At 29.2% G+C, this 27,932-nt stretch overlaps 1 protein-coding gene across 2 annotated transcripts in view; it reads left to right on the top strand.

The window, feature by feature from the left end:
• The window catches only part of LOC107438670 (teneurin-m), a 468,170-nt gene that overhangs the window by 291,105 nt on the left and 149,133 nt on the right, over positions 1-27,932 (top strand). The window lies entirely within an intron of this gene.

Raw genomic sequence — 27,932 nt, 5'->3', positions numbered from 1 at the left:
ATTTTGGCATACTTTGAATATCATCAATAGGTTGCTTAAAATCTAGTACTGTGAATTTTGGGTTGTTTCTTCCGCTGCTATACATCTACAGAAACAAAAGTTCCAGTTATAAAATGCATGCATATTTTTAATAATGTATCAAGGATATATAGTATAATTTAATTATAAAATATAATAATAATTATATTAAAAATATGTGTTTTTGCAATAGATAACTTTATAATATTTAATTTCACTACGCTTCCCTGTTCTGTTTAATTTAATTCTTCTTTATTCCCTCTGTTGTGTTTGTGTATGTTTAATACACATGCTAATATTATGATAAAAATTATAAGATGTAATGACTAACAATTCTATGCCATAATGTAACCTAGACTACCTAATTGCAATGTAAAGTGACTGACTCTAATATGCATCTCATGTAATTGTTAGTTTTAATTTTAGTGTAATTGAACATCAAAAATGTACGCTACACCAAACGGAGGTAAAAAAAATATTCTTGGTGTTTTAATGCATCAAAAACCAAAGAATTATCTGAGGAGTTTCGCAAAATTTCTCAACTACTTGAAAAGTAGCTGATATCATGTTGGTGTTAAATTTACCTCAGCTTTTGTACCGAGCCACAATTTTCTTGATGAGTTTGTTTCAAGTGTAAAGCTGAACTTTTTCATCTCATTTCCAGATTTTATGTCTATGTTCGTCTTACAATTTAGAAAAAAACATGCATGTGTAATATGAATTATGAGGCGATATTTTTTTCCAGTTTGTTTTTTTATGAATTCTTGATAATGAACATATTATAACCAAGAAAGAGCAGATCACGGTGGCTCAGAGGATAGATCATTCTCCTCCCAATGAGGTGACTCAGATTAGAATCCCAGTGGTGGCAGATTGATATTTGATGAGAGAATTCTTAGAGAATTTCGGGAAAAGAATTACGAATACTGACCATATTACTTAGGTAAAATATCCTCAACTGTATAAGGATCAAGGCCGATGCCGAGTGGGATTTTTACCGAGTGCTATTTTCGTGGTTTTCCCCTCCATGTAAGGCAATGCTTATTAGTTCCATCAAAAATTCATCCACGAAGGCAATTTTGATAAACACCTTAGTCCAGATGTTTGTTTGTCTTCTGAGTTAGTTTCAAAGTTACAAGGCTACAGTGTTAAACACTGGTAATGATAAACTCAGCATTGGGTCGGCTGTTTAATGCTGACTGTAAAACAATAAGGAATGAAACTTTTATGATATATGCTTTCCATCATATAACAGTGCATTTACAATAAATTTTCTTCACTATATTTATTCTTTGATTTTGTATACTTATTGCATACTTACTCATTATATACTGAATTAGCATTAATGAAGAATTCTGCACTTATATATATATATATAACCNCCCAACCCGCCCTTATTTAGGGCATACTATATATATATTGTTTTAATATAAACGGAATTCAGTTAATTGTCAATTTTATTAAGAGACAATTTGATTAATTGATAATACATCCACGTATGGACAAAAAGGGGAAGACTTGTTTTATTTCTAATGAAATGCAAATAAATATTTTGATTTTAACAGTTCTCTAGTTACCGTTACCCGCATAATGGTCCGATTACTTGTAATTAGATCCGATTTTATTCTTGAAAATATTTTTAAACCAAACTCTTAAGAATCGAAATAATAAAAAAACAAGTAATTATAAATATTTAAAGGATTAAATAAAAAGAAAGATTTTAAAACTTTTTTTCCCCATTTCTTTTAGCAAATAAAGTTTTTCTGTCTCGTTTTCAAAACTTTTAGACGTCTGAAACTGTTTGAGAAACTTTAAAGCAAGACTTTTTCTCAGTAAAGTTCAATATTTTTATAAAATCATGCAAATAAAGGAGGCTTTTGGAATTATTGAAGTATTAAATTACATTGCTTTAATTATTCTAAAGTATAATATTTTGATTAGGAATTCTTAAGTGCAGAATATGGCAGCTAAAATAATTTAAAATTAAACATTTGAATGGATGACATGATGTCCATTTAAAATAATGTCACTGTAATAATTAAAATATTTAGAAAGAATATTTAAATTATTAAGTAGAAGCAATTAGAACCATACCATTCAGCTCCTTGTTAAAAAATAACTGAGAATTCTAAAGGGAAAAAAATATTTTTTTACAGAAAAAAAATATTTAGAGATAAATACCATTTTTTTCTGTTTTTAGCCATTATCTGAAAATTTGCTGTTTTTCTTCCGATTTTCTTGATATGTTTCAATTTATAATATTTTTCAAGGTTATTTTATATAAATTTATTAAGTCTGAATAGAAGCACATGGCTATGTGTAGCCATCATATAGTATTTAATTAATTCTTCCATTTGTAAACAGTGGTAAATTTCTATGTGATTTAAAATTTATTAATTATTTAAAATTTGTCTTAGTATTTCATACTTAAAGAAACAGTGTATTCTTCATGTGTTCTTGGGAATTTTTAATAGATTATTTTCATTAAAATTTCATCTAGAAGTTAAATGCAGTTTGTTTGCTTGATATTTTTTTTGTAATTTACGGAAACAATAAGAAAGGAGAGATTTCGGTGATTGTTATTAAAATATAGTTATGTTTCAGCATTGTGTTGAAATAATTCAAATACCACATTTTGAAATATATGCAATAATATCACAATAATCTTGCGATAATATCACAATAATCATTGACCATGTGTTTAAATAATATAATGGATATTATCGTTAACGATAATTATCGACTAATATTTAATCGTGAGTGTTCAGACATTTCTTTTCTTTGTCAAAATAATCTAATATCAAAATAATCTAAATTAATTAACTTAGAAAAATAACATGATACATCAGAAAACATTGGTATTTTCTAACGTTAAATCGGTATATTTAAAATTCCTGCTACCCTGAATTACCAATCACCCATTATAAGTGAAGAGATATTGATTTTAAATACATTTTCAAATGTGTCAGTATGAACGTTCTAGTTTTAATTATGAAGTGTTCGCAAAAGTTAACGTTTCATTCACTTTCCTATTGTTCAAATTGTACGATTTTTCTTTTTAAAATTTCATTCAACTATAAAATGAAACTCCAATTTTAGGTGGGCTTACAAAATACGTAAACTCATTTAAGGAATTCTAAAAATGCGTTCTTACTAGACTTACACTCTCAGAAATAAAACTCTCACTTTTAACAATTCAGTAATCTATGAGATGTGTTTCGTTAATTTTGAGAATCATTTCGTCATGAATTTGTGACGAAACGTGCACTCTCAAATATGTGACGAGTTTCTTCTACTCGGAATCTCATCGTAGTGCATTGTGGGAGATTTTTAACTAGATTTGAGATGAGACAATCGAAAATAAAATGATGAAATAAGCTGACAGTTCTATATGGTCCTCAAGAAGTTGGTTTCACGCTAAGAAGATTTTGGGTTCGATTCCCGCATCGGGCACGACTGAAATTCATCTCTCTGCTCCATCTTCTCTTATTGTGTCATGTGTGAGTGTGTTTGGGATACTTTGATTTATTTATGTGGTGCTCGCATTAAAGTGATTATTACAATCGTTAGATACATTAGAGGCTACAAGTTTTTTTTTTTTTTTTGAAAAAAAAATAAATGACAGATTATTTCTTTGATTTCGTCAAAATTCGCTTCCTCAAAGAAGTGACTTTCTTTATTTTGTTACTTTGACGAAATTTTTGCTTGGAGTATATACCAGGAAACGGTTTCGTTAAAAACAAAGAAAATTTCCTAAAATACTGGTGTACAATTTTACAATGTAAAACCCGTTTTTTTCTTTCTTATCTTACATATGTATGATCCTGAATTAAGGTAGAAAGATTAATTGTAATTAATTACTAGTCCACCTTTGAAAAAATTGATTCTTAAAATTAAGTAGGAAAAGATATATATATTGATTGAACTTACTTTCTTTCTTAAGTTAGAAATGCTATTTAATAAAAAATAAATGTAATAAAAAATATTCTAATAATTTTTCTTTTGCTAAGCTAAGGACATGTATTCTAAAGATATTTGATATCATAAAATTTTTCACTAATTTAAGAAGTTTTATTCCTAAATTAACGCCTTTAGCGAGAGAAATTTTCGATTTCAAAAGAATCGATAGGGCATGATTCAAGTGTTAAAGAGAAATACAGAATAATTCCATTAAAAGAAACTTTTGTCTGACAAGGTATTCCTTTTAAAAATTTTAAAGTTTAGTGTTTTTCCCAAAGGGAACTTTCATAAAATTTAATAGACATGCATTCATGTATTTTTCATTTATTTTCGTTTTATGAAAGAAAATCGACATGAATGACGGACATATTTATAAAAAAAATATTGTATTCTTTTATTAGCATTAACGTGTGAGTTATTGATAACTCATTTAGATTTTGTTTAAAAACTGCACATTATAAAAAAAAAATTTAAAAATAGGTTACGCAAATGACATTAAAAGTATTTCATTAGACTACACTAGCATACATTAATGATGTCGATTAATGAGTATGTTGATGAATATGAATTTTATGAGTAATGAGTCATTTATACCACGCTATACCAGTTTAAGTAAATCCCATAAATACAGTACTGGGGCAAGATCTGGAAAATGTATAGGGATGCAGAGACTGTTTGGTTCGTTATAAAGCAGCCATTTTCTGAAAATATATGCTATCTTAAGGCCCTTTTCTAGTTTAAACCGTCGATTATCTCAAGCTTCACGCCTCATTCACATACACTAAGAGTTTAGTTTGGCATGTTTAGGTATACAGAACCAGTCATTTTTGAGTGAATGAATTCCGAGTCACGATCTTTAATTCTTTCTCACCATAAGATAGTTACATTACCTTTTCTATGTCCATAATCAGTTTTCAACAAATTGTTCAAATACAAATATATCTGGATATTTCTTATGCTGTTAAATACTTTTTTATGCTGTTAAAAAAACTGGATTTTTGATACTGCTATAATGCAATTTAAATTCACTGCAGCCTCAATTTCGTACTTCCTAAACTTGATGACACTTGAATATATTATGGTTAAACTAAATCGGACTCATGATTGAAATCGCTATAGTAAAAAAATTGCAGAAAAACGTACACCGTATTATTTTACAATGTATCGATATTATGGTTTAATGCTGAATCGATTGTTCTGTATGAAGAGCAGCATACTAATAGAAATTGTAGAGCTTGTTGAAATTTGAATTTACCGCAACTTAAATATAACATTAAGTTGATATATATTATCATGTTTCCTAAGCATAATAATTTTTTTTTACTAGATTTCACCTTAAATGTACTCATGGTTCAATTACGATAAGTTTTCAAGAGAATTCAGAGTATGGACTTAATATCCTGGAGCACTTTAAATCTAAACCTTAACATCTTATTAAAATTGCAGCAAATCTGCAACATATTATAATACGAAATAAACCGATATTATAATTTAATTTTTCAATCGATTTTTTTTTAAATTGTACCAGGACCAGTACGTATTAATAAACCGTTTCAGAGGAGTTGGGTAAAAACTACACACTTTTTTTTGACAAAAATGAGAACTATTAAAAATTTAATAGTCTGTATCTTCTAAACTGAGTGTTATCTAATTATTCACTTTACGCTTTGCTGTTATTGTTGGTTTCGTCGCACCGGACTTGCTCAATGGGCAGTTGGCGAGTGTCTGGGAAACGTCTCTGAAGATGATCCGGAGATATTCCATCACAATTTTGATCCTCTACTGAGGCTATGGCTCCCCTGTTTCGGTAGCCCAACTATCTGAGAGTGAACTCGAACACGTCACGGTAGAACAGTTCAATGTGGACCGATACCGCACTTTCTCGGTCCCTTTGCAGGTTGATCCAAATGGTCATCTATCCGCACACTGACCGCAACCATTGAAGCTTGACTTCGGTATTCTACTGGGATTCGTGTTTTAGCGATCAGTCCACTGCGGGATGCTTTACATATTGAAAAAAAATTAAAGAAGATAGCTTTATTTTGTGCATGAATACGATAACCACAATTAACAAGATACTTCTTAAACAAACTTTTGATTAAAATTTTCTGGACCCGCAAAAGGTTAACTGAAACAGCGAATATCCCTGCTGACCTTATAATGGAGATATTTATAGAAATATATTATAGCCTTATTTATAAAAACTAAAATTCAGTGGGGCGACAGCCCATAGACGGCCAAGACCTACTGTGCCCATCTCCGTTTTCTTGACCTTGGGCTCTGGGGTGCAGGAGCAGATGTTCCGGTCAGGTGGTCAGCCGAACGCGGATCCCCCAGTGTTTAGTTCCCAAGCATGTTTGGTACTCATTAATCGACCCACTGAAGGGATGGAGGGCTGAGTCAACCTTGCCCGAACCGAGGATCGAGCCAGGGACCTGTAGCAAGACAGCGCGAAGAGCTACCGCTCAGCCACCGGGCGTCAGCCTTATTTATAGAAAAGATAAGTTACAAAAATCTTAATAGTTATATTAAAAATTTTTCTTTTGGTGAGAGATAAAATTTTAATAAGTATTTTTGTAATATAACCACAATTAGCAAAAAACTTCTTAAGCAAACTTTTGTTTAAAATTTTCCGGACCCGCAAAAGGTTAACTAAAACAGCGAATATCCCTTCTGACCTTTTAATGGAGATATTTATAGAAAGAGTATAGCCTTATTTATAGAAAAGATGAATTACAAAAATCTTTATAGTTATATTAAATATTTTTCTTTAAGGGAGAGATAAAATTTTAATAAGTATTTTGTTTTAATTTTTAAGTGAATTGTTCAATTCCAGATATATTAGTGGAATTTTATATGTTGAAGTATTTTGAGACAGTATTTTTTTTATTTTTTTATTTTGCTGAAAATTGCCGGCAGCATTGACATACTGAGTCAATATAGTAATGCCTATAACTTGTTCTTTTCTTCATCGTTGTTTGATCTCAAAGCACTCTGAAAAATTGCGAAAAAAGAGAAATATTTTTCTTTCTCTCGCATGTCTAAACTTCCGCAAAATTTCGATTCCAGAGTTTGGTTCTTCATTTTCTTATTTTTTTTGGTCTTGGAGAATAATATATTTCTTATCCATTTGAAATTTGAAAACATTTTTAGAAATATCTTTTATCGCAATTTTTTTTTGTATTATATTGAAAAATATATTACCTAGTGTATGAGATTTAATAAATAGGAGAAGATTCCAGAGAACGGAATTTTTTTTTTAAATAAACACATTTTATGCAATCAGATGGCTCGAAATTATAAAATATTATGAAGTAAAAAGTTAGGGAAATAAGCACTATGAAGGTTTCATTTTTTTGTAAAATATTTGCATTTTAAAATATTGCGCGGGAAATAAAATAATGTTTTACCATGTATAAACACAAAACTCTTGCTTTCGATATAAACACAAGCACTTTTTTCTAAATGTTTTACCTATGCTTATTTGAATTGCTTGCTAAATAAAATATAAACTTTCTACAATTTTGTTGGGAAATTTCATGCGTTGCAATTAATAAATTAAAAGCAAGTGCTTCTTCTTAATTAATGCAAATCAGTATAGGGGAGGTATTTTTACATTAAAAATGTTTTATACTAATAAAAGAAAATACAAAAGTAATGACCTAGATTGTAGTTAAACAATTCCGAATTAAACTGGAGAAAATTTATAAATTTGTATATATTTGAGTTTCGCTTGAATTACTGTTGATTACTTTACAATTATTGTTTTTACAATTGATTACTGTTTTATCAGCAATGACAAAAACAATTTATGCTTATCTGAGCTCAAAAGTGATTTAAAAAGTTTTTGTCTTATCATCTAATCGCTTCTAATACTGCTTTACTAATCATACTTTTAAAATTATCTTTTTAAAACGCAGTGAAAAAAATAACATTCAGCATTTTATTTTATAGGGTATTATGTGCTTATAGCTGGAAAACTTCTGACTTATTTCTAAATGTAGGATTTAGACTTAGCAAAGAAATTAAATTGTTTACTATTTTAGTGCAAACACAACTTTTATCCTTTACTTTTATGTGTTATTATTTTTTAATATTTATCTCTTTTTATTAAATGCTGGCGTCAGCGACACGCTATTTAAGAAAAGTTTTGCCGATTCTGCTTCATACTGTCAGAATTCTAAAGCTATTAACTTAGAAATTTTAGATTAATGGAATATTTTATAATAATATGTTGTTGTGGTTGTTTCTAATGTCACTTGCCAATATTATCAAGCCTGTTTGGTAAGACCAAGTAAATTTAAGGCAGATGATGAGTTTCTTGTTTTTCTGTGGAGCTATTTACGAACAAAATTAAATTTATCACAGATCTAGAGAAATATAAGACCATATTATATCTAATATGGAAATTGTGTTGCCGATATGAGCTCATTGTTGTTGTTGACTTATATCATTTAGGCAAAGAGGGTGCGATTGTTTTTGTTCTCTAGTTGCGCCATCTATGTCCAAGAATTCGACTTCTGTCATGCCCATACGTCACACTCGTTTATAGGGCGGGGCCATTCATACATCCATTCATTCATCCACAGATCGTAATTTTGACCTGAATCAGAGAAGGATCAATCTCCAATTCAGTACAACCAGAGGTATTGATTTGTTATGGGAACACGGAGGACTTTGAGACTCGAGAGATTTAACGCGCATTAGTCACCATTTACTACACGGGGAGTTTTCGGCCGGCAGGGATCGAACCCACGACCTCTTGGACATAGGCCCAGTGCCCTACTATCCCGGCATTATTGCGTGAGTTAGTTTATATATAAGTTTTTTTCTGACCACAACGTAATTTAGTTTAGAGAGTACTTGATGGATATTTTTCAGTCACCTACTCATATGTCTGAAAATAAATTATACGCCGCACTTTGTTTAAATTTAGAGCTAGTTTTGGAATAATTAAGTAGCTTTTATACATGGTTTTAAGAATTCCCTGGTGTAAAGGAAATTTAAATGGTTTGATGCAGGTAACAATGTGCTAAATAGGGAAATATTTTCTATAACAATAGAGTAACAGTAATTGATGGAAAGAAGTCTCTTTGCTTTAATTCAACAAGCGTTTAGATTGTTACATTTTGAAATGCTGAGAAATTTAAAATCTATCCTCCAATATAATTAAAATAATGTAATCGATGATAAAATATAAATGCTCGAGTATTGCAGAATATGATAGCGGAAATAGCAAGTGAAGTGAAACAATTTTGCGGGCGTGGCTAGTGATAGTCATAAAGAATGGAGCCTCCCAGTTTTTTGTAAAGAAATTAATTCCTAAGTTTCCTTTCAATAAGTTAAAAAATAATTTAAATCTGATTTTTATAAAAATGGAAAATTTAATTTAAAGGCTATGTTGCATTCTTCCTGGTAATGTAAAATGAGTAGAACATTATCATTTGCTTTTTAATACCTGTTGGGATTCAAACTTATTCAAAAAATATTTTTCTACGTTTAACGTTCTCAATAACGCTTTATAATGAATATTATTTTGTTTTCGTAACTGCTCTGAGAGTTATATAGTTTATTTTATTCTATAACCGGCTTTAGTCAGCCAATCCAATTCTTAAATTTGGAATTGTCATTGTTCAACTCCGTAGCCTTGTAATTTTTAAACCAATCCGGAAGACAAGGAAACTCATAGATTACTTTTTGATGGAACTAACTCGCATTTGCGTAACAAGGAGAGGGAAATTATGAAAAATCAACATGGTAAGCCCGACGGCAAGGGGATTCTAACGCTTAATCCGTCTACCATAGAGAATATTTTATGTAGTCGATGCTAGTCAGGAGCAGAATTCGTACCGTGCAGCTAACACTGGGATTTGAACCAGGGTTAGCTCCTTGGGAGATGAGTGCTCTATCCTATGAGTCACCGCAGCTCTGTGCAATTTATTTAGAAATTCATAACTATTAGGTTTAGTTTCGGTAATTTTGAACTTGCAATATTTTTGTTAGTAATAAAAATGACAGAAAAAACTGTCACTGTTTCGTGAAAATGATACGAGTTCATGAACTACTTTTTAATGTTTATAAAGTTGTCAGTACGTTGATTTACTTTGACTCATAAAACTGTACGCAAATTAAAAAATATTCGTTGACTTTAATTTCTATTTAGGTAAACAATCTCACCGAATTAGCCATATTTTAAAAGTTATGCTAAAATTTAAAATTTCTTTCAAATATTATAGCTATTTTTCAATTTTGAAGTTCCCATAGTTCTTTTAAGCAAGGGATATATACATGATTTGAAACTAAATTTTCTCGTTTACTCCGATTTAAAGTACTCAAATTATTGCTTTTTTTACACTTTTCTTTTTTAAAAGGGCTTTGAAAAATACCCTTAACGTCTTCTGTTGGCGAAATCATTGGCTTCTGTTTAAAGAACCTTTGCAACCCTAAATCCGCTAGATAGGAACCCCTTTTCGGTAACTATACCCCATGGAGTCATTGGTTTGATTTACTGGACAGGTAAAGAGAAAATGGTAGAGAAATACATTTCTTTCTATATACAATTTATAACGGAAACATTGTTCACGTTTGGAGAGGTAGGCTATGTTACGTAACAACTTTTTTTTTCCATTTTAATCTCCGATAACAATTGAAGAATCACGTGCTTTTATTAAAGGAAAGAAATCGGAGATCTTAAATTCGGTTTTGATCTAATATACAAGACAAATGATCTCATAATTCAAACTTTCCTTTATCTTTCAGGGAAATGTTTAATGGTGAAGTTATTTTTAAAAATTCGGATAAAGAAACTAGGGGCATTGTAAAATATTTGTTATATATTTTTATTTAAATGAACTTTAACGAAGACAGTGGCCTTATTTTATAATCGTTGTTGAACAGCCGACTCAATATTTTGGGTTTATGACTGCTAATGTTCAACTCCGTAGTCTTGTAATTTTTAACCCAATCCAGAAGATACAGGGACTCCTGGAAAGGAACATTGCCTGCGTGGAGAACTTTTTGATGAACTAATCCGCATTTGTGTTATATGTGGAGGAAAACCACGAAAACCTTCCAAGGTTAGCCTGACGGCAAGGAGACTTTAACTCATTATCTGTCTACCACGTAAGATATTTTACATCAGCGCTGTGGTTGATGCGAGCTGGATACGGAGTTCGTATCGAGCAACCGACCCTGGGATTCGAACCCGGTTCACCTCGTTGGAAGGCGAGCGCTGTACTGAACAATACTTCAGTAGATCTTAAGTCAATTTGATATTCTAATCTTTAGTAGATTTATCAATATTTTTTTTTGCTTTTTAGTAAACAGAAATTATGTTGAGAAACACTCTAACATAAACTTAATTTAGTTTGGTATTGAAAGTTAATCTCTTAGACATTGCCCAAACTTACAAGAAGAGCAAAGAAAATAATTTTTCGTGCTGCTTATTTCTATAGACTGTGAAGGAATTACTTCCTGTTACGACTAAATTTTTGTGAATGAAGGATGAAATTTGAAGGAATGCTGTTTCTGAACTAACTACTGTTTATTTTACTAAAATTTAAAAATCACTGAGTTGAATATTTATACAATGCTACTTAGTTAAAATCTTAATTTCAAACAATAATAGTAGTAAATAAAAATTTTTAAAAAAAATTAAAATTGTGTTTTTTTTTCTTTAAGTTGTTTTTAAAAGCATTAGCAACCTGTCTGAATAACTTTAAATTTATTTTCGCATAATTTGTTGAGGCCTTATTTATATTGGATTAAAAATTGCTCTTTGTTTCTTGAAATTTTTGCTTTTTCTAGATAAGAAAAACTCGCAATAACAAAAATGGTTAAACAACTGTAAATATTTTGCTTCTGAAAACTTATTGAAGCATTTATATACCATTATTTATATTTAGGGTATCACTGTAAAGAATTTGGGATCAAATTATGGTAAAAGGTTCCAGCACCTGTACATTTTACGTAAAAAACAATTTTTACCGGAACATGATACGGAACAAAAATTCTAATATATCATAATTTTTACATTATTAATTACCGATAAATCATTAAATCACTAAAAATAAATTAATGTTATTGAAACAATTGCAGTATAGTATTTTACGGTAAAAATAGATTATACAGATGATGCACCCAAAGTGCCGGTACTTTATGCCGTTATTTGATCCGGAATTTCTTACGGTGTAGTACTTATCCTAATATTTTAAACTAGATGAAAGTTTTGTTTTCAAGAGAGTGTAATTTTTGCTCCTGAGTAAAAATAAGCAATCGATATACTCTTTTCATATCCATAATAAAAATCAAGTGATCCTTATTGATCTACTGTAGGCTCTCCTACGAACTTTACGTACTGAATAAATTTCTCCTTTCGCCTCAAGGTATTGTATAATTTATCAAACAGATTGCTTATAGAATATAAATATACGCTTATTTCTAAGGAAAATAAGTTATATAATAATGAAGAATGTTCAATAGCTCAATAGATGCATTAAAGAGAAGAGTTTTATCCACTCATGAATTGATGATTCCCTCATACTATTCAAACGTAAAGAACAGATCTTAGTCTTTATGGCAATGGATTCACAAAGTAATACGTGACTAAACCTGTAATGAGTGGGATTTCTGGTTCCAAACCTTGCTAGCTAGAAAGAGAAAAAAAAACAGATCTAATGTAACAATGACAAAAATAATGTTTTCTTACTTTGATCCTTGTAAATCTTCTCTTTTTTCGTAGTACTTATTAAGGTCAACAAAGAAGAGTCGAAGTTATAGTTTGTAGATACGATTTACTAAACTATTTAGATAGCGAAAAAAAATATTTTTATGTATTGTTATGCTTTAATATTTGAATAGTTTCGTAAACACCAAATAATATAATTTCGATTACGTAAGTGTTTTTACTTTTCTATCCTTGCGTTATTGTTTGGGATATTGATAGTTTAATGTTAGCTAATTTAATTTGATTTATTTATTAGTTGGTTAATGTGACAATGACAAAAATAATGTTTTCTTACTTTGATCCTTGTAAATCTTCTCCTTTTTGTAGTACTTATTAATGTCCACATAAAAGAGTATAAGTTATAGTTTCCAGATAAGATATACTAAGCTATTTAGGAAGAAAATTTTTTTTTTTATATGTTATTATGCTTTAAGTGCATTTGAAAGTTTTATATACTCCAAATATTATTATATTCTAGATGAGGCTACGCTAACATGAGAGATATCGAAAGTTAAATTTTAGTCAATTTGATCACGGATTTTTATTAATTTCACAGCTAAATTAAAATTAATCAAAAGTATTTATGAAATTATATTTTAAATGATCATGCTGCCTCAAAATATTAAGATGGAGAATTATGGAACAACAAGTAAAGCCCAGCGGGTGCAGTGTAAATAAAACAAAATGTTAGTTGAATTTATAGAAATGAATAATTGTTTATATTAGAATATTGCTTCAGAATAGTGTATTAGTGAAGAGTGAATTCAGAACATTGAGTTCAGATATTGAATTAGTATTTTAAAAATGTTGTATTTTAATATAGGCATGATATTTCCCTTTTTCCTGAAAATTGTGCCAAAAATAAGAATGTAACAATTTTCCTCAAGTATTTTTAAATTGTTTGTACAATGTAGAACTCTATTGATTTCAAAACTAACAACTAAGTATAAAACGCAATAGCGCATACGTAAAATATCCTCAAGGGTAAACGAATCATGGTTTTGAGACCATCGAACAAAAACAGAAGATTTTCATGGTTTTCCTGACCATGTAACGGAAATGTGGGTTAGATTTTTCAAAAAATCCGCTACGAAGACTAGTTTATCACATTTCTTGACCCAGGAATCTCTTGTCTTCTGAGCAGGGTTTAAAAGTACAAGACCACGGAGTTGAATATTGATAGTCGCAAAATCAACACCCCTTAATGACAATTAAAATATAAAATAAAACTATCAGTGGCCATTGCAAAAAAATCTCGCAGCGTCATTGAAGCAAAAAGTTCAATTTTTACTTCATCTCAAATTGAGTTGTTTATGGTGTCATTTTTCATATCTGAAGAATGTTAGTAGTTTAAGTGTTTTAAATTATTTGAAAATCTCATTGCTGACATCTATCATTTTCCGAAATCTGACAACTAACAATATTTCAAAATGTATTCTTATCGCATTCTCCCTTACCTTCTAATTCCGTGAATTAGTCTTACTTATCATTCCCCTTCGGCAACCATCCTGACCAAATGATCTGGCGATAGCAACTCTGATTTCCTATTAAATTCCTATTTCTGAATGGGGGATGTATCCATTCGATTTCTATTTACTATAGAAATCGAATGGATACATCCCCCATTCAGAAATAGCACCAGGTAGCACCATTGCATTTTGGTTAGATATTTTCTAGATATTTATATGTTAGAAAACAATATTATCATTTTTTTAGATCTTCAAAGCAATGAACGGTTGCATAAAACTTTAAATAAAGTTGGTAAATTTAGTTTTGAACTGAAAACGATTATACTATTCTATGTGCAATGCAACTGCAATATGCATTTCTTTAATTTACATTAATTACATTTCTTTAATTTACTTTAAAAACATTTAATCTTGTTTGGTTGGCATATATTTGCTTCAAATGAAATTCGTTCAATCTGTACTACATTGCAATGCGCAACAATGTAACTCTACTATAATATATTACGTGATACTTTAATTATCTCACAAATTTCATTCTAAAAATCATTTTTGATGAAAAAAAATAATTATTATAGGGGAAAATTTATTTGCTTAAAGATTTTGGTTAAATGGTAAATTTGACCTAACTTGATGAAGCTAAAAAGTTATCATTGAAACGCGTTTAAAAGTTATTATTTCACCAAAAATTCAAATAATATTTTGAAGAAATATTAGAAGTCTAACAACTCGAAAGCATGTTATCTATGTTAGTCTATTGTTACGTCTAAATCTAGTGTATTTAATACTTAGACGGTTTGATATTATGTAAAATGCCTAGAAAATGTGTAAAACATTTATTTATTAAATACTTTACCAGTCAATGCTATGTCCCTAGGTGCTATATAGAATGCTGGATTTAAACTTAGCCGATAATGCATAAAATTTAAAGTTTCAAAAATTAATGTATTATAATGCTTCAACTGCTTCACAATTTGCCTTTATTCATACTCCATATCTGATCAACGAAGTATTTCCTAAATACACGTATAAATGATGTTGATAGTAAATTATGCATTAGATGTTTCTAATTACTTCGCGTGTCATAGTCACATTTTAGATTCAATACATTGCAGTCTTGTTTGGTGGAAATACGTATGCATCACCTCCTAATTTATCATTGTCCTGTTTCTTTTGCACGCTATGTTTTCATTGGCTGTGTAAAACTCATAAAACACATTTTCTCCCATAGAAAACTAATTTAACTGTGACATATAAACCTCGTACAGTTATTGTGCTCTTGAAAGGGAAAAGAGAAATAAATAATTAAGATTGAAAAGGGAAAACACACCATAGAGTCTTTTCAAGTTTGAATTAATTATCTCGATATACGTTTCTTTTTAGTTTTACGAATGTGTATAATTACATCAGTTTGTTGATGACGTAGATGTTTCCCTTATAGCACTAATGCAATGGTTTTAACACTGCATTGAAAGTTGTTATTTAGTTTGCAAAGATTTGTTTTAGATAAATGGAATATTTTATAAAATTATGCTGTTGTGGTTGATTCTAATGTCACTTGCCAATATTAGCAAGCCTTTTTGGTAAAACCGAGCGAATTTAAGGCAGATGATGAGTTTCTTGTTTTTCTGTGGAGCCATCTATGGCCAAGAATACGTCTTCAGCCACGCAAACATGCCGCAGAATGTTTTCTGTTTTGGACCTATACATTCATCCACAAATCGTAATTTTGACCAGAACCAGAGAGCGACCAATCTCCAATTCAATATTCCCAGAAGTATTGATTTGTTATGGAAACTTGGAGGATTTTGTGACACGTCAAATTTAAAGTGTACCAGCCACCATTTACCACATGGCAGCCGGCCGTGTCTTCGGCCTTTGGGAATCGAATTCATGACATCTTGTTAACGCCCTACCTACCAAGCTAAGCAGGTCTTATAATAATATTTAGAGAACATTTATCTTATTGCATCGCGGTTTCTGTTAAGTGCAAAATAATTAATTTCCGCTTGTCATAACTGTATTTCTACCATGAACAAAATAATTATAAATTGTTTAACATGCAATCTATATTCATGTATCACTGTTAAGATTTGATCAATAACTTCATTGATCGCAATGATTATCATGATTCAATCATGATTATTCATGATCTTCAATGATTATTAACTTCATTGTTATTACTTTTTATACACTATCTAGCCAAAATTATCCGAACACCCGGTTGTTATTGTGGTGGAAGTATAATGGTGTGGGGGTGTTTCTCGTGTTTTGGCCTGGGTCCGTTAGTTCCTGTGGTTGGAAACATGAACTCCGAAATGTACGTGAGCATTCAGGTCAATGCTGTACTCCCAACTCTATGGTAATATTTTGGGGAAGGCTCATTTCTCTTCCAGCAGGATAACCGCTCCATTCCCACATCGAGGCTTGCATATACGTGGTTTGACGAAATGGGTGTTTAAAAACTGGACTGGTCTTCTCAGCCCCGATCTAAATCCCATAGAACACCATTGGTACGAATAAGAGAGCAGATTACGTGGTCAGCCAAATCAACCCTCCTCACTGAAGGCATTTACTTCAGCTGTGGTGGAAGCCTGGAAGTCAAGTCTTATCGCCACCTGTCAAAAACTGACGGAAAGTTTTCCCAGACGTGTGCAGTCTGTAATCGAAGCAAAAGGGGGACCAACATCATATTATTACGTGCTTGAGGACGCTTTTAATCCATACAACTTTGTGACAGAATAATTTTATCCAAATAGTGCATCACTTAACAACACAATTCTACTAGTAGATCCACTGTTACCATTCAAATTAAATAAAACAAAAGCATTAAAAAGCAACTATTTTTTTCAAATGGACTGAAAAGTAGAAAACAATTAATTACCTTCTTGTCAAATCTAAAACGAAAACGCTAGGGTGGATAATTTGAGTAATAAAACCCTGACACCATCGAAACCCCTACACAAATATTTGGAAAGTGATGCTCCTTACCTTTTTGTTCCAGATGTGATTATCATTTTCCCCTTTTTAGCTCATTTGGGAAGCATAATTTTCCACATGTTTCTTTTATGTTATTATTTATTTATTTTAGTCAGGGCCTGTATTGTTACTTATTATGGTAAGTGCTCGAATTGTCTGTTTTCGATAAAATTTTTAAAATATATAACTTATAACATTTAAACAACTATTGTGTTTTGTATTTTCATCAGAAACAGAGCTACAGATAAATTTTGAGCTTCAGAGTTAAATAAATTAACAGCAATATTTTTTTCACGATAAATATTTTTTTCATTACTTATTGTATTTACTAAACGATCAAAACTTTTATTGTCAACAAGCAGAGAGAGCTCGATTTGAGAAACGTTGACCAGTAGAGAAGCTGTCAAAAGTTTAATCAATGATGACTCACTGGTGATAAAATGACGAATAACTTAATTTTTAGTATTTAGGAAACAACTGCAATTATCATCGCTATTAGATGCAGAGCTCCAGTTGACTACTCGGAAAGTGAATCCTGTACAAAATTTAATTTAAAGTTTGAGTGTCCCAGCTTATTTGAAAGAGTACAAAATTTGTCTTGACGATAAGTCTTTTGTGATATCATTGTCTGTACCGGTAAAAAAAATAATTTAAACAGCTAGCACAATGTTTCAGTTTTAAGCATTCTAGCTAGTCCAAAGAGTTCAAAATTTTTAATAATGGTAAATTCCCACCTGACAATAAATAGCAATAAATAGCAATAAATTATGCTTGTGATAAAGTGGAAACAATAACAACTTGCATTGTTATTCACCACATAGTTCAAAATAAAATTTGATCATTCTCGCTGGTCTGAAACGGTTTGAAATGTTGATTGACGATAAATTTCATCTGGTTACGAAATAATGACACTACTTAGGACCAGTGGTCAGAAAACAACTCTGTTTCACAATTTCATTCGATACATAGTTCCATTTTTCTCATTTTTACTCGAGAAATTGACGATAAATTCTATTTACCTTTAAAATGGCAATGATTTCTGCTAGCAGTGATCAGAAAATGATTTGAACATTTATTATTTTCCAACACTGATTTCCAGTTAAAAACTGAGTTTTCTCTAAATTTAATAGGAAATGTTCAGAGATTTGATGAATTATAAATTATTTTGCTGATAAAATGACAAAAGCATTGATTTCATTATTCAAGAAATATTAAAGCAAGCAATTTCCTTGAACACTGAGTTCCAGTTTAAATTTGAGCATTTTAGTTATTCCGAGCGTAGTTAAAATGCTGATTTGCAAAGTTTAAAAATATCGTGATTAATTCATTATTCTTGCAGTATTCAGGAAGTGAATGAAACTGAAATCTCCTCGCTTACAAAGCTGAAGTAGAGATTCAAGTGCTTTAGCTATTCAGAAAAATTTTCAAAATTTTTATTGCAAAATGCATCGTTAGAAGAACGAAAGAGAGTTAAGAGAAGCATAGTGAAATATCATCAAATATATGTCCTTTTCATGTTATCAACAGAGATATTTTTCTCTGCCTGATATATATATATATATTGTTCTTGTAAAATTTACGGGTATAAAGTAAAATATTTTTTTAAGAAATCTCTTTCGATCAACATTCAACATCTGTTATGGATAAAACATTTAAGTTCTTTAAACCTTTGACAAAATAAAACAATTCAAATAAATAAAATTTCGCTGGATACTGTGGAGGATAAAATTATTATTTCATTTTTATCGCTTAGTGATCGAAATAGAAACCTTTATTATTATTATTAAAATATTACTTCATGCATTAATAAAAATCAGTTTGAACTGAAATAACGTAAATAATTCCTTTGCTAATTTACGAGTAGAAACTATATTTTAAGCAATCGTGTTAAACAAATAGCATTTTTATGCATATTTGCAAATAAATAAAATAAGACTAAATGAAATATATGATCATAAAAATTCAATTTATATTTCTTAATTTTAGTTTCATGATCTCGTGGAATTAATATTTAATGCGTAGTTTTTAGATTTTAGTAAGCAGCATCATAAATTAAAATTACTATTATTTTTAAATTATGTTTAATACTTTTGTTACCGTTATAATCCATATTGTGTTGAAAAAATTCCAGTTATGAATAAATATTTTTTTTAATAAATCTTAAATAGTCTATCAATTCTTAATTCTAAAAAACAGTGTTTATTTATTGATAATGTATATCCTAAAGGGGCTAGACACCAGAAAATAAATTTAAATTCAATTATAATCACCTTCTGTGGTTGTTATGCAGTTACGGCTAGGGGACAGTGTTTCCTTCGCTAGTGCACTGTTAAAAATTCTGGATCCAATTATTGTACTATTATCGGCATTTAGGATGCCGGTACTTTTTACAGTAAAAACCGTTTTTACCAGAACATACTATGAAGCAATAAATCTGATATACCGTAATTTGTACAGTTATAATGCAGTAAAAGAATCACTCCAATTAAATAAATATCACTATAGGTATTCCGGTATAATATTTTACGTTAAAATTGGATATTACGGTATAAAGGATTTCATGTATGATGCACTCAAAGAAATTATACTTCATACAGTGATTTGATTCGGATTTCTTACAATGTAGAATAAAGGCTATGTTAACTAATAAGTACTTTACACCATATAGGTCATCTTTCAATACATTTGTGAATCGTCTATCAAATATATGCTTTGGAACTGTGATTATGAAGACAACTAAACCCTGTAAATCTCATACAGCTCCTTAAATATATAGTTTATTCATATTGATAAGAAATCATGATCAATTTCATATTAATTTTCTATTTACCTATGTAATAAATGTAGTTTAATTATTCTCTCTAATTTTTGGGGTGAAGTCTTTTTGGTGGGCTCTTAATTAAATTTAAAGAAATTGCTTAGATTAAGTATTTATATTATCAATTTTTTCCAAAAAAAATCAAAACTACCTGCATTTACTTTTTAACAATCTTCTTAATATTTACTATAATAACATTGTTTGCGCTTTGTAAACAATTTTAAAAAATTCCTACCTTTAAGTACCTTATGTGCTTGTGATCTAATAGAAATAAAAATAAAAACTTAAAAGTGTTATAATAAAAAAATCTAAATCCGAACTTCGAAATCTACAATCGAATCGAAAATTATCAGCATGTCAATTTTCGTAGTATTAAACGTCACCTTTCGCTCAGAAATTGGCACATAAACTGACAAATTTTTTTACTCAAAATAAAGATCAAATTTGTATCATTGTATGAACAAAGATAATTTAAATCTTAGTAATTTATATTTTATCCAGTTTCTACAATATGTAAAAAATGAATTATGCCAATATTTAAACTGTCACTAAGCACCTGTTTCAATATTTAACCTGTCGATAACATCTTAAGCATCCAAATTTATAATAATTCATATTTACATTTTACTAGCTTTCTTTATACCTTTTATACATGTTTTGTTTGACTCTGTATACCGTATTACGAAGGATTTGCATTGTTTTGAGCGAAAAATGTGTCAAATAAAAAGAATTTTTGCTTTTATACATTTTATTAGTTAAACATTAAATTTAATATTTTATCCAGTTTCTACAATATGTAAAAAAGGAATTACGCCAATATTTAAACTGTCACTAAGCACCTGTTTCAATATTTAACCTGTCGATAACATCTTAAGCATCCAAATTTATAATAATTCATATTTACATTTTACTAGCTTTCTTTATACCTTTTATACATGTTTTGTTTGACTCTGTATACCGTATTACGAAGGATTTGCATTGTTTTGAGCGAAAAATGTGTCAAATAAAAAGAATTTTTGCTTTTATACATTTTATTAGTTAAACATTAAATTTAATATTTTATCCAGTTTCTACAATATGTAAAAAAGGAATTACGCCAATATTTAAACTGTCACTAAGCACCTGTTTCAATATTTAACCTGTTGATAACATCTTAAACATCCAAATTTATAATAATTTATGTTCACATTTTACTAGTTTTCTTTCTTCCTTTTATACATGTTTTGTTTGACTGTTTAAGCTGTATTATGAAGGATTTGCACTGTTTTGTTCGAAAAATATGTCAAAGAAAAAGTATTTTTAGTTCCATGAATTTTATATACACTGGTTATCNTATTTAATGCGTAATTTTTGGATTTTTGTAAGCAGTATCATAAATTAAATTCACTATTATTTTTAAATTATGTTTAATACTTCTGCTACCGTTATAATCTATATTGTGTTGAAAAAATTCCATTTATGAATAAATATTTTTTTTAAAATATCTTAAACAGTATATCAATTCTAAATTTATAAAAAAAGTGTTTACTTATTTGTAATGTATATCCTAAAGAGGCTAAACACCAGAAAATAAATTTAAATTCATTTATAATCACCTTCTGTGGTTGTTATGCAGTTACGGCTAGGGGGCAGTGTTTTCTTCGTCAGTGCACTGTTAAAAATTCTTTATCCAATTATTGTACTATTATAAGCATTTAGGGAGCCGGTACATTTTACCGTAAAAACCGTGTTTACCAGAACATACTATGAAACCATAAATCTGATATACCGTTTTACAGTAATAATGCCGTAAAATCCCTGAATCACTCTAATTAAATAAATATTACTATAGGAATTCGGGTATAATATATTACGTTAAAAATGGATTTTGCGTATAATGCACCCAAAGAAATTATACTTCATACAGCAATTTGATTCGGAATATTTGCAATGTAGAATAAAGGCTATGTTAGCTACTGAGTCTTTTACACCATATAAGGCATATTTTAATATATGTGAATCGTCTATCAAATACATGTTTTGGAACAGTGAGTAGACAGCTAAATCCTGTTAATCTCATACAGCTCTTCAACCATATAGTTTGTAAATAATAAGAAGAAATCATGATCGATTTCATATTCATTTGCTTACCCATGTAATAAATGTAGTTTAATCATACTCCCTAATTTTTGAGGTGCAGTCTTTTTGGTGGGCTCATAATTAAATTTAAGGAAATTGCTTGTATTAAGTAATTGTAATATAATTTTTTTTTCAAAAACAAAAATCAAAACTGCCTGCATTTACTTTTCAACAATCTTCTTAATACTTACTACAATAACATTGTTTGTGCCTTGTAAACAATTTAAAAAAATTCCTACCTTTAAGTACCTTAAGTGCTTTTGATCTAATAAAAATAAAAATAAAAACTTAACGTTATGATAAAAAAATCTAAATCCGAACTTCGAAATCTACAAACTCGAATCGAAAATTATCAGCATGTCAATGTTCGTGATAATAAACGTCACCTTTCGCTCATAAATTGGCACATAAACTGACAAATTTTTTTACTCAAAATAAAGACCGAATTTGTATCATTGTATGAACAATGGTAATTTAAATCTTAGTAATTTATATTTTATCCAGTTTCTACAATATGTAAAAAAGGAATTACGCTAATATTTAAACAGTCGCTAAACACCTGTTTCAGTAGTTAACCTGTTGATGACATCTTAAACATCCAAATTTATAATTATTTATCTTCACACTTTACTTGCTTTCTTTGATCCTTTTATACACGTTTTGTTTGACTGAGTATGCTGTACTATGAAGGATTTGCACTGTTTTGTGAGAAAAATATGTCAAATAAAAAGTATTTTTGGTTTTATACATTTTATATATTAGTTAAACATTAAATTTAATATTTTATCCAGTTTCTACAATATGTAAAAAATGAATTACGCCAATATTTAAACTGTCGCTAAGCATCTGTTTCAATATTTAACTTGTTGATAACATCTTCCAAATTTATAATAATTTACATTCTCATTTTACTAGTTTTCTTTGTTCCTTTTACACATCTCTTGTTTGACTGTGTATACTGTATTATGAAAGATTTGCACTGATTTGTGCGAAAAATATGTCGAATAAAAAGTATTTTTGGTTTTATGCATTTTATACAGTAGTTCGACAATAAATTTAATCTTAAAATAATTTTTATTTCCTCCTTTAACAACAAAAAGTAAATAAACTAAACTTGTTGGACATAATTCGTGTTACTTTCAACAAAAAATAATCATTTTGTTTTTTTATCAAAATATATATTTTATTACCCCAAAACACACATTGTGTGGTTAAAATTGTATAATAGTCGCACCGTTAAACGTCATCTCAAATAAGAAAATACATTCCTAACATGATTTATTTTTTACCAACGTTTTAAAGATTCTCCAAAACCCATATGCCATCAGCAAGCTTAATGCCCTTCATAAATCGTACACATGGCACTCTAATAATAATTGATAACTGCAATGTAATACCTCCAGTTTCGTATCGAAAAATCGATAAACAATGTTTAAGATAGCGTCTCCAAAATTTATTTCGACACTCCCTCGTAACTGGGTCTCAATGTACTTACTTATTTATTTTTAGTTGAACCGTATTCCTATGAGATACATGTTCTCTTGTAGCAAGAGTGAAACAGTTTATCGGAAGAATGTGCTTGGGATGGTCTCGTTTCTGCTCCTCGCCCCTACACCTTCTACCTACTTTACGTTCAGAAAGTATCCGTTATTTCGAGTAGTTTTATTTTTCTTTTATTTCTTGTTGCACTCCTGGAAAGAGGTATGCGCACATTTTGAATTATTAATATGAGTAGTGGACACAGGAAACAAGCTTTGGTATTACAGAAGTGAGTAATTTTTCTTTCTTTCCTGGAATCGGAATTGGTTTGAAGCAAGTAGCTTCGCTGATGGAAATATTTGAAATTGAATAGAAGGAAGTAAAAAGCTCGAGCAGCTCAAGTTAATTATTTTTTGTGAAAAAAAATATTGATTGGAAACATCTATTATTTACAAGAATACTAATGGAAAATATTTATGAATTTCACTAGCGAGAAACACTCGATTAAAAAAATACTGCTTATAATTACTATTTAAGAAATACTCATTGAATATGTTCATGATTTACAAGAATATTGATTGGAAGTATTTATGATTGACAAGGAAAGAGATTGCAAATATTACAGAAATACTCATAGAAAAATATTGCTTATAATAACTATTTAAGAAATGCTCACTGAATATGTTCATGATTTACAAGAATACTGATGGAAAATATTTATGATTTTCACTAGCGAAAAACACTCGATTAAAGAAAAATACTGCTTATAATTACTATTTAAGAAATGCTCATTGAATAAGTTCATGATTTACAAGAATATTCATTGGAAGTATTTATGATTGACAAGGAAAGGGATTGCGAATATTACAGAAATACTGATAGAAAAATACTGCTTATAATTACTATTTACGAAATGCTCATCGAATATGTTTATGATTTACAAGAATACTGATGGAAAATATTTATGATTTTCACTAGCGAAAAACGATTGCAAATATTACAGGAATGCTTATAGAAAATATTTATGATTTTCGCGAATAATAGCGAAAAGCATTTAAGATATATAAAACTACAGCTTATAATTATGATTCAAGTAAATACACATTCTAATACTCATTGAAAATACTTATTATTATTTTTAAGAACATTAATATTTACATTATATTTATGATTTTCATGAATATTAATAAAACTATTTATATTTTACAAGAAAACTGAATTGCAAATTTTTAATAAATTATATTTGTGATTTTCAGGAATATGAATGAATATATTTATGATTTAAAGGAATACTGAATGAAAATATTTTAGCATTTACTAGTATACTGACTGAATATATTCATGATTTGAAAGAAAACTCTTAAAAAATATTTATAATTTGTAAGAACACTTATGAAAGAAAAATTGTCGCAAAGAATGCTTATTTGAAATATTTATGATTTACAAAAATGAAGACTACTCATATAAATAAAAACTTTGTTAGCATTTATAAAACTAAAAAAAAAAAGAACTAATAACATCTAAAATTTCTTTAATAAATATCAGATTAGTAATACGGCTTCATACGGATGTAAGCAAAAAAATATATTTCTCTTTTAAAAATAATTCTTTATCTGTAATAAATAATAAGTTAATGTTTATGAGTTTCGCAAGTAAATAGGCCAAATAAATTATTTCTCGTTCTCTACGATTCACATTCTGTTCAGGACAAACTTTAGAATACTATGAATGAACTTATTTTAGTTATTGTGTTTATGAGTCTATAATTATCATAAAAAAATTATTAAAAATTGTTATTATTGTCTTTATGCGTCTATTATTATAAGAATTATGATACAGGTTCTATTTGCCGAGACATTCTCTGAACTTCAAATAATAATTGGAAAAGTAGAAATTATATTAATTTTATTGGGTAAATTGTCCAAATAAAATTAATTTAATTAATAAGCCATTTAATTAATACGCCATTTATAAAATATTGTATTATTGTCATAAACTTTGAAAAGCCTTCTTTTTCGAGGCACACAAGCGCTATACTTTGGTTATGAAACGTAAACCGTACTACATTTGAAACGAGAGACATGTTGTGATTAATAGACTCTGTTGCAGCATCTTTGTTTCTGTTCTTATTTTTATTAGACGTTTATGTATGCTGTTACTGTCTAAAATCTGCCATCGGAAATTAAAAATAATTCATTTGAAACTTTTGGTATATAGTAATTATATTGTGATGGAAATGAAATTTCGAATGTTACATAAATATTTTTGTATAATGATTCTATAACTATTTTTGTTTGTTTTGTAATGTGAAAAATAAATTCATTTTAAAAACATAATGCTTCATTAACTGTTAAGTATTATCTGTTAATTATGTTTTGTCATGTCACTAGAAATACTTATGGATTCAAATGTAGACAAGGAAGATTTATGCAGAAAAGGTTGCATTAGCAGAAAATGGTTTTATGCAGAAAAGATTGATTTATGCAAAATAATGTTTTATCGTAATAATTTTCGTCGTGTAACTCGATAAAATGGAATTGAATTAAAAAGGAAATTGGAATTAAAACGAAACAAGATATGTCTAAATTAAACTAAGGCATCATAAAAGAATTTTATCTAAAGTAAAATGATTACTGATTGAAGTCGTATTCTTTTAAAATAAAAATATCTTTATTAATTATAGCCACTTTTTATAAAGCGGAAAACACAATATTTGATGAACTATAATCAAGCCCAACTAAATTAAGAATTAATTTAGTAGAAGTCATTAAATGTTTTAACCATTCTTTCCAACTCATAATTGTAAATTGAGAATTTTATTCTGCAATCGGGATACAAATAACGATATTATTTAGCATGGAAGATTTAAAAAAAATCTTCCAATTATCTTTCAACTTTATTCTCGCAAATAAATAAAAATAATAATTTATGACTTAAAATAGCGAGTTTAGATGTATATCAGAACTTAAAGATAAAATCATTTGTCTGACATTTCTTATTGTTATTATGCGCTATCATGCGAAAACTGATTTAATTTTTGAACCTTCTAAGTTTTGGCATCTATTAGTAAAGATATACATTCAGTGAATAAATATTACTTCCTTAATAATGGTTTTCGTAAATATTTTATTTACTCTGTACAATTAGGGTTACATTATAAAAAGTTTTAACTTTTGACAACGGCAGTCAATAACAAACAAACCAAATATTTCATAATTTATATTTCTCTCCCATAATGCTAGTAAGCAGGCATCAAAAACAATATGAAGTATTCGAAGATAGAAAAAAAAACTAAGAATTTATAAGTAAATGTTAAGAGAGTTAATGTTATGTGAAAGAACTTCAGTAATCTTATTTTGTCAGAGTTTTCACACATGAAGGTTTAGCTATTGGCATATTTATTCGATAAATATATCACCATCTTCTTTTTTTTATTATTATTTTAACGCGCATGCGTACTCACATCCTCTCAAGTAACTCCGTCCCAAAAAGGTTTGCATTCAATATCAATCACAATGCAGAAGAAATCCCCTGGACTTTTCCCTAAAATCCAGCGATGACAGGGGAAAATAAGGATTTCCTTTCGAACGCGTTGTTGATTTTTCTTCTCAAATGTGGCGACGTTTTCCCTTCGTAAAGACACACATATCGATTTCGGCAAACACATATGCCCCAAATCATACATTCTTTTTTTCTTGTTCAGAATAGAAAAAAATATAAGATGGAGAGGAAAGAAAATCGAAACTTCGTCGCATATCATAACAAAAGCCATATATCTTAGATTCCTCCAGTGGCCATTTTCATTCAGAATGTATTAAGCGAGTACATTTGGAAGTTGAACAAACGATATCTCGCGTGCTTTGGGAATTTAAAGCTTCCAGCTCCAAATATCCAAATTCATAAAGTCATAACGGCCGCTCCTTCAGAAATCTAAAATTGAATGAAGAATGTGTTTTCGGTTTGCAATATAATTCCAACGTGGCAAAAATGCAATAAACGGAAAGCAGCAATAAAAATCCCCAATCACTGAATGTATGGGATTGGGTGAAATGCAATGAAGTAAAATTTTCTATCGTCACCGCATTGATAGGCACTTGCTCAAACTTTCGAATTGTTTGAGTTATTTCAGACACTTTTCTACTTCAGAATATATTTATCTCATGAGAGTGATATTGTAGCATATTCTAGAAAATTTTCTACGTCTGAATGAGACATTCTTTATGGAAACTTTAACGAGTTTGTAGAAAATCAGATTTGTGATATGAAAAACTGTCTTTGAACTGCTTTTTTTTATTCTTATTTGCATAAAATAGTGTTTTAGATGTATTTCAACCTTTTAAATAAATTTAATCAACTAGTAAAGTTAAAA

This window comes from Parasteatoda tepidariorum, chromosome 4, assembly GCF_043381705.1.
Source record: "Parasteatoda tepidariorum isolate YZ-2023 chromosome 4, CAS_Ptep_4.0, whole genome shotgun sequence".
Classification (NCBI taxonomy): domain Eukaryota; kingdom Metazoa; phylum Arthropoda; class Arachnida; order Araneae; family Theridiidae; genus Parasteatoda; species Parasteatoda tepidariorum.
This window is presented reverse-complemented; position numbering and strand designations above follow the sequence as displayed.